The sequence below is a fragment of the Puma concolor genome, chromosome B4 (genome assembly GCF_028749965.1).
Source record: "Puma concolor isolate L17-30 chromosome B4, mPumCon1.1.hap2, whole genome shotgun sequence".
NCBI classification, from domain to species: Eukaryota; Metazoa; Chordata; class Mammalia; order Carnivora; family Felidae; genus Puma; species Puma concolor.
This window is the reverse complement of record NC_141673.1, coordinates 45,141,119-45,151,185: the sequence shown is the minus strand read 5'-3', so window position 1 is coordinate 45,151,185 and position 10,067 is coordinate 45,141,119.

Below are 10,067 nucleotides of genomic sequence, written 5' to 3'. Positions count from 1 at the left end.
GATTACAAGTGCTGAGCCTTCTGTTTATTTTTTAATTAACAAATGCCTTTTTAGTAAACAAAAAAGGAAAAAAACTAAAAGATCTGTCATTTAGGGATAGTTATCATGGGGAAAACACGATATAAAAAAGTGGAATATACAGTTTAAGTGCCTGAGGTTCGACTTGAGAGTACACTGTTGAACTCCGAAGTAACTGGGGACCTAGAGACTTCCCAGGCAGCAGAACAGGGCAGCAGTCTCCAGGGAATCTGGAGTTACATTTCACTCTTAAATTTTTTTTAACGTTTTTTATTTATTTTTTGAGACAGAGAGAGAGAGAGAGAGAGAGAGAGAGAGAGAGAGAGAGCATGAATGGGGGAGGGTCAGAGAGAAGGAGACACAGAATCTGAAGCTGGCTCCAGACTCTGAGCTGTCACCACGGAGCCTGACGCAGGGCTCAAACTCACGGACTGCGCAATCACGACCTAAACCAAAGTCGGCCGCTTAACCGATTGAGCCACCCAGGCGCCCCCATTTCACTCTTTAACATTTACTTAGGACTTTTCTTTGTTAGGGTAAGCAAAGAGAAGCACATTTATGCTAATGTACCTTTATATCTGGATTATGAGTTGAACAAATTTAATCGCTGCATTAGTCAAAACAGAATTTATATTTAAAATTTGACAAAATGGAGAAAAATAATTGGCTTATTAATGCTTTTTTTTTTAGCCACAACATTTTTACCTCTGATATTACACTCTGGAGATACAGTTGAGTTATTATTAAAACTGATTTTAACGAAAATGTGCTAATGATGAGTTCACTGAAGCTGTGTCAGAGCGAAAATAAGCAATCTGTATCTAACTTTATGCTGATGATACAGTGGGAAATATGTTTGGTTAAAAAACCATCTGTTATTTTCAGGCATTTATATGGGATTTTATGGTGGATAACAAAACTATCGTGACTGTAACCTAAAAAAAGGCATACGTTATTAACAAAAGTAAAAGCCCCATATGCCCCTACATATTTGTTAAAGAGCTGATTTTAGTAAACTATTTGAAATGGCATTAGTTGCCTTCATTGTCTTATTCATTAATGTGTGTGCTTCATTAACCTATTAGACTTCCACCATCAAGGTCATTATTTTATTTTTTATTTATCTCATTTTTTTGTTTAAGCATCAAATTTTTTTTTTCAAAAAATGTTTTTAATGTTTACTCTTGAGAGAGAGACAGAGCATGATCAGGGAAGGGGCAGAGAGAAAGGGAGACAGAGAATCTGAAGCAGGCTCCAGACCCCAAGCTGTCAGCACAGAGTCCAATTGTGGGGCTCGAACTCACGAACCGTGAGATCATGACCTGACCCAAAGTAGGAAGCTTAACTGACTGAGCTACCCAAGAGCCCCTCCTTAAGCATCAAATTTATTATGACTCTAGTAAAAGTGCTTTTAAAATAAATGTTCTTCCTATCATCATTTCTAAAATACTAGCATCTCACAACTTTTTAATTTTTGTTTAGTTTTTATTTATTTAAGTAATCTCTATACCCAACGTGTGTCTCAAACTCAGGAAAGGTCATTATTTTAAACCCAAACTAAAAGTACAACAGAAGAGTGAAACTTTGGTTACTCTAAAGTCCCCAGGTATATTATAGTGAGAGAATGAATGCCTTTCTTTCATTTGGCTTTAATTTACTTTTCATTTGGCTGTCATTTAATTTAATTTACTTTTTGCTTTCTCTCATTTGGCTGAAGGCAGGCCACCCCAAGATGAGCCACTTTGGCATGAAGATTTTTCTAACCCTGTGGGCTCAAGAAAAATGTTTACCCCTCCCTTAACTATATAGAAGAACCTAAATTGGGAATCTTCCCCAGAAAAAGGTTTATCAGCAGAGACAAATTTTATCTAAGTGAACCATCTCTATGGCAGGGCAAACATCACATTATCAAATATCTACTCTTCTTATTGCCCTCTAAAGTACATTTGTTTCCTCTGAAGTCTCGGATCCCTACCCCCTTCTCTTTAGTTCAGAATGACCTGTACACTCATTTTGCCTGATTGTCTTTGGAATTTCCATGCTGTTGTGGATTTCCTGTATGTACACAATTAAATTTTATTTTCTCCTGTTAATCCATCTCATGTCAATTTGATTCTTAGTCCGGCTAGGACCCTTGAAGGGGATAAGAATTCTTGGCCCTCAATACTGCAATATGAAAGAAGTCAACTCTAAGGTCTTTTATGAATCTAAGGTTTTATGATTCCATTAACCATCTAGAATAGAATAGAAAATATGTGGTTTATAGAGTTCCCTGGTAGCCATTTTAGCACTATACACTATTCATCGTTTTAGAAATTTATTTAGGAGTAACTTATAAACGATGACTCACACACACACACACACACACACACACACATACACACACACACACACACACACCACTGCAAATTTGGTTAACAGTTTGTAAACAGACACTCAAAATCCTTTTCCTCCTAAGCTTGTGTCCATGGCAGATCAGAGAACTGAATAGGCAGTCTTGATCTTTCTGGCTTAGAGCTTTTCTGCCAAGGATTAGCATCTGAACAGAAAACCTACTCAGTCTTGCAACACCCAGTGATGTAGGAGAAACCCTCTGGCATCAGTGTGTGCTGTCTATTTTCCCATGGCATCCTCTTAGGAATGTTGTGCCTGCAGATTTCCCAGTCCAAGGTAGACCTGACTGGAGACATCCTCCCTCCACTCTCCTTCCACACGCTCTCCCTGGAGAGTCCTCAGTGGCACTCTTCTGTTCTCCTGCTTCATTACACTGGAGTTTCCTTGGAGGGTAAGCAAATTATGCTACCCTTGGAAGCTCACTACATAAGACAATTCTATTTGCATATTCTTTCATTTACGTATATTTTTGTAAAATTACAGATTTCTTCTGTCTACTTATCATCTCCAACTTTGTCATCAAAATAGAATCCTCCTTAATAATTGTCCAAATATATTTATTTTCTATAGCATATTTAGTAAAAAGGATTTTTTATTCTTGACACCATCTCCGTGTTTTTTAGTATTTTTTTAAAGAACTCTACACTGTAGTGACTTAATAAGTGAGCAAAGAAGCCCTCTGCAACCTCATATATCAAAATGTGGCTAAGAAATTATCATTCTAAAAAATATTGAGTGTGATTGATTATTTTCCTTGTTTCTTATTAAAGGGAGACAAAGATGCAATTCTTTCATCCAGCCCCTACTGAACACTGAGGGACAGAGAGAGAAAGAGAGAGATACACCAAGAAGGGAAACATATGCTCTCTGGACATGTTCCAGAGGTAGGAATCCCACTCTAATCTCTTTCTGTAAAGAGCTAGGCATTTCTAACTGTTGTTTTCCTTTGTTTTTAAATTTTCAGTTATTGTACCCATTTTTTCCTCCTCTCATTTTTACCCAATAGTTCAGTATAGGAAATATCACAATAATAAAAATCCCACACATACTCAATTTCAAATCAAACCAAAGTTATCTGAGACATAAAGATCTTGATCTTTTTAAAAGGCAGACATTTCTCTGGCCAGCCTGTCAAATATAAAGTCAGTGAGCAAATATATCATATCTGTGCATGTGTGAGTTCATACAGACACAAAAGGAAAAGGATCAGAGAAAATAACTAAACTGGAAGAGAAATTAATCACCTTAAACATATGCAGGACTTTCAATAATAAAATAATGCATTAGTTTCTTACATTTACTACAAAAATCTCAACATTAGAAATATTCTTGGGCCACTTGGGTGGCTCAGTCGGTTAAGCATCTGACTTCAGCTCAGGTAATGATCGTTCAAGCCCCACATCGGGCTCTGTGCTGACAGCTCAGAGCCTGGAGCCTGCTTCAGATTCTGTGTCTCCCTCTCTCTCTGCCTCTCCCTAACTCATGCTCTCTCTATCTCTCAAAAATAAATAAAACTTGAAAAAAAATTAGAAAAAAAGAAATATTCTTTTTCTAAGCCTTTCTCATATATATATATGTATATACATATATATGCATTTTACATATATATAATATAGATATAGATATAGATATAGATATAGATATAGATAGATAAAGATATAGATATAGATATAGATATAGATATAGATATAGATGTAAATATAAATGTAAATATAAATATAAATATAAATATAAATATAAATATAAATATAAATATAAATATAAATATAAATATAATTTCTTTGCTAATTAGAAAAGAGATTTCTTTTTTCATGTTTATTTATTTTCTATAGAGAGAGCAGGGAAGGGGCAAAGAGAGAGGGGGACAGAGGATCCCAAGCAGGCTCCACACTGCAGCGCAAAGTCCCACTTGGGGCTCAAACCCAGGAACTGTGAGATCATGACCTGAGTCAAAGTCAGACGCTAACCTGACTGAGCCACCCAGGTGCCCCAGAAGAGCAATTCTTATAATGAAATGAAAGCACCTCTGTGATAACTTCAGTTCCATTTTCTATTGAATATTTCCAGGATGGATACTGATTAACTAAATTTAGGAGTAATATTTCTTTTTCATTAATTGAATTTTGTATAAAATCATTAAAATGGCTCCTTGCTAGAATATGAATGATATTTTGGGGGTGGGTGGAACAGACTATGGCAATAATAAAAGGCATTTCAGCTGTATAAGAAGTTAACAACCAATTTTCTTGATGCCTCCAATGATAATGTTCATCAGTTCCAAGTTCATTTTCATGGTATAATACTGTTATTAGAATTAGCATAAATTTAAAATGATGGGTAATTCATATCTATTAGACACAAAAGTCATCTTCTATTTACGAAATTCCTGTCACTGTTAAGTAACTCGCAGGCTTTAAATTAAATTTCCTGATTTGCATTAAGTTTAAAACTGTAAATAGCTTTTTAGAATACATAATTGAGTTGATATTGAGTTTGTAGACAAGAGCATCCTATTAAAATACAGAAATTTCTATTAACATTTGAGCTATGATTTCAGAGACACCAAGGGAAGACACAAGACAAGCAATATATTAGTAATATGCACAGTGTTGCTAGGTTCTTTCCAACAAGACTCACCAGAGAATCATAAAGGAAAGGGAATCAAATAATAGTACAATTACTGTTCCCCATTGAGCCATATTTTACAGATTACTACAGATGTAATTGGGTGATAGAAAATACAAAGAGAAACAAAAAAATTAATATTGACTGAAGGAAAAGAAAATCAGCACTTTGCTAGTCAAATACAGAGATGTTTCCTACTCTTATTTAACACAATAATTGCAGAGGAAACAAATAAGCCATTTGATCTGCATAATAAGTTGATTTAGCTAATTAAGTGAAACAGTGATTGAGATTCTGGTATTAAGAAAAATCTGGGGCACCTGGGTGGCTCAGTTGGTTAAGCGTCCAACTTCAACTCAGGTCATGACCTCATGGTCCATGAGTTCATGACCTCGCAGTCCAGGAGTTCCAGCCCCAAATGGGGTTCTGTGCTGACAGCTCAGAGCCTGGAGCCTGTTTCAGATTATCCCTCTCTCTCTGCTCCTCCCCAACTTGTGGTCTGTCTGTCTCTCTCTCTCAAAAATAAATAAACATTAAAAAATTTTAAAAAAGAAAAAAAGAGGGGGCCTGGCTGAGTCGGTTAAGCCTCTGACTTCAGCTCAGGTCACGATCTCGTGGTCACGGGTTGGAGGCCCCCTTTGGGCTCTGGCCTGGAGCCTGCTTCGTGGATTCTCTCTCCCTCTCTCTCAAAAATAAATAAAACATTTTTAAAAATTTTTAAAAAAATAAAAAGAAAAAGAAAAATCTAAGACATTTACATCTTGAAGTTGGGTTGTTAGCAATTAACACTTGAATATTCTTACCCTTTGGGGTCTGTAACAACATATTTTCATGATTCTTCTGATTCTCCAACCACATCCTCACTACTTCTTTTTTCTTTTTTCAGTTTCATCTTTAGTCCTTTTCTTTTTTCATCTACTTCTGTGATTTGCAACTGTCACTTTTATGCAAAAAAAAAACTTTAAATTTGCATCTCTATTTGTGAGCCTCTTCTCTAATTCCAACCCATATTTACTCACAAGAATTTATGGAAATTTGTCCTGCATGCTCCAATGTCACTTCCAATACCACATGGACAAACTGAATTTCCTTATCATCTTCCCTCAAATCTTTTCCTTCTCCTTGTGTTCTATTTATAAACCACTATTATTTTTGTCATATATTTGGCATATGGAACCCTGGTAGAGTTTTTCACTCTCTTTCCTTTCACATTTAATAACTGCCAAGGCTTATCATTTGTTATTAATATAATACTCTCTCATCTCATTCCATTTTCTGTATTTCTACTATCATTTGGTTTTTGATCTTATACCTTTAACCATCCCTGCACATAGGCACCACATACCTGCAAGGTTTTTGACAAGATAGGAAATCATACATTTGTTCCTAACTTGCTCTGGCATAACTTAATCTATTGTCAGACTTGTCTTCATTATCCCACACCAAACTTTTAGCTGTAGATATTGTATCTTATCTCTCTGGCTCCAAAGATAAACTCTTGTTTAAGGGAGTTGACTTATAAGCACTCAGTTCAAGTACTGGGTAATGGATCAAAACCAGCAAATTTAGCTTTTGTAGGATCCCAGTGTCTGCTCTGTATGCCTTCTAGTATCACTGTGTGTTTAGATCTGTCACAAAACAAACAGGAAAGCTAACATCATGTCTGTAAATTTCTGGGGAAGAAGAGACCTGCTACCTGAGTGCATTTGCCTTCTGGATCTAGCAATATTCAGTGGGATCCAGCAGTATTCATTGGGGTCCCCAAAGATAATGTCTTATCATTCCCTACATATCACTCTTCAGACTTATTCTTTTCCTCATTTATAATCAACCAAACTGAATTTAGAAATCTAAATACAATAGTAAGGATTCACTACCTAAAGAAAACTTATTTTCTTATTTATATACTTATTTATTCTCACTTATTTTCCATAAAACCTCCTGACCCAGAGCTTATAATAGAAATATTTTATTTTGTAAAGGTAATACTAACTGCAGTCCTTTTGGTAAACTCCCTACCATTTATGCCTAATTACCCAACAGTGTAATAATGATCATGTAAATCAGCAAATGTCGTGTTAAATTGGCTGTAAATTTTGTTTGATTGCAACATTCAACCTTGTGTCTACTCAGAGTTTACTATGTATTGCTCATTTACTGTGGCCATATACCTCCAACTTAAATCAATCAAGAAAATACTTGGAACAGTAGTAAATAACTCAAGAGAGTAGTAGTGCAGATTCAATCTACAAATTTTAGGAAATTATTCAATTTTTGTTAAAAAAAAGAGAGAGAGAACATTAGAATCCACAACAGGATTGCAGAACAATCAATAGCCTAAATGCAGATAGTTCTTGGCACAAGATATTTGAGCTTCAAGGATTATAGCAGATTATGATGATGATTCATATTCGATTTCTTAATTCAGAATACTTCATGGGACTTAACACAATAATTCTGTCTAGCTATTGAATATTGGAAACTCTCAACACGGTCCTAAGCCTTTGTTTCAATTATGCATAAAGAAAACCAGCCCAAAATTTAATGCCTTAAAACATTAGTCTATTATTTCTCATGTTTCTGTGGATTGGCAGGATAGTTCTTCTGGTCTCATCTGGGTTCACTCACATGTCTTTATTCACTTGGTCATCCTGGATCTATGGAGTAAAAGGTGACCTCATTCTCATGTCCAGAACCTCATCAGGGATAAGTGGGTCTCTGAGACCTCTCTCTCCACATGGTCTCTTATCACTCAGTACTTTTGCTCATCCTTCTTTACATAGTGTAAAGTCAAAACAAATCATAAGCCAGCCAGATCTCTTTGGATCATGGCCAAAGGCCATGAACACTGGAAGTCTTGGTTAATTGAGGACCTCTATTATCACAATCTACCTGATACCTCATCTTTTCATTCTCTTTACCACTGAGCTCTAGATATTTATTATTTTACATGGAAAATGTTTCTTGAGCATTCACTTTTTTCTAGGTACTATTCTAGACTGTGAGGACTAGATGTAGCCAAGATTAAAAAACAAAATTCCATTCACTTTGAGTTTACAATCTACTGGGGTGAAGGATATGAACAGGTAAAAACCTTCATAAAATAACTTTAAATGGTAATAAGGGCTAAAGAAAAATAAAATTACTATCGAAGAAGAAAAAAATCTCAAGGAGCCTTTCTGATGAAGTAATTGTTAAGGTGGAACACTTAGGCTTAACTCCCCAGATTTCCATGGAAGTAGAGTTGCAACAGTGCTTCTCTGGCCTCCCTCTGGCTTTTTACTCACACCTCTCTTCTTCATACCTCCTCATGGAAGAAGCTTAGTTTGGCAGAAGGAACTGGACAGTACAGTTCCACATACAAAATAAAGGCATTTCTTGCTCTTTCATGCCTTGAAATTTTATAGGAAAGACCATACAGAGAAGCCTGCAATCGTGCACTCTATGTCTGAGTAGGTAAGTTCAATTCTGGGATGTAGAATTAGCACACCAAACTTGTCTTCAGGCTCAAGTAACATTTCCAATTATCTTTAACAATAATGATGGTAATTTTTTTATTTCCATCTGTCTGACTTTCCAGTCTATGAGTTGATTCTGAATTTGAGAATTGAGAAGATGAGTGTCATTTATTGATATCCTAATATCCCAACAGAGACATTTTAATTAAGAATTTCAAATATAAAGAGTTTGCCAAGCAAAGGAATAAAAGTGACTTTTCAATATGGGTGTACCAAAGGAATCACAATCTCAAGAATTACATAGACAAATTTATAATATCCATAAACAGCCCCTAAAAAGTATGGTCCTTTTTCCATATTTCTTAGGACACTGAATGGAAATACTATTCATACAATAATATAGACCAGAGCCTAGAATTCATTTGTGATCATTTTTCTTTTTCATGTGTCATTTAGTTTAGTAAATCCCACTTATCTTCTAAAAACTCTTGAATCTCTTTTTAATTTGAAATGTTATGTTTCAAGTTTTTATTTAAGTTCTAGTTGGTTAATATATACGGTAATATTAGTTTCAAGAGTAAAATTTAGTGACTCATCGCTTAAATATTACACCCATTGCTCAAAACTACAAACCCTTGAATCTAATGATCTTTTATTTCCATTTCAACCACCATTTTGCTATTAACTTTCAACTCAGCTTATTTTATAAATATACTGTTTTCTATAACGAATTTATACCTTATATGCCAGTTAAAGTAATTTACACCACTCCCTGTTTGTTACATTTTTTTCCTTAAGAATGTTTCCATTGTTTTATGATAAATACTCAAAGCCATAACATGGTTGAGAAAGCAGAAATGTTAACCTGTTCATCAAATTTTATGGCCCCTTTCCACAGTGTGGGCTTGTCAAGGTAATTACCTTGGGATGGGATTGCATTTCCCAGTTTTCCTTTCTTTCTTTCTTTTTTTTTTTTTTTCTAAACTCATTCTCACTAATGGAATATGAGTGGAAGGAATAGTTGTCCTTTGTAGGTCAGGGTTTTATGGAGTCACTGGAGCTTCTCAATTCTCTCCCCTTCCATGTAGATACAGATAACTTGCAAGATCACAGGGATGGCAGAATCACAAGAAAGAAGTAGTTGGGTCATGAATCACACCACGCAAAAAGCCATTCACTAATCACAAACAGCTATTATGGACTTCAGGTAAACAAAAAATAAACTTTGTTATGCTAAGCCACTAACATTTTGGGACTGGCATATTTGAGTAGCTAGTATTATTCTAGTTTATATAGCCTACATAGCCTCAGATGGTCCAGCTTATCTTCTGTCTGCAGCTACACATTGTGCTTTGTCCTGTTTCACTATGTTCTCTTCATTGGATTTTATTCAGTTTCTTGAATGCTTCTATCAGAGGACTTTAGTCCATGATATTCCTTCTGCCTGGAATGTTCTCTAACACCTTTATAAAGCTTACTTCCAGACATCAGTAGTAGATATTGTCAGTAGTCTGTCCAGATCTCCTAGGATCTCTTTTTATGAATTCTATGTACTTCTCCAACCTCTTTCTA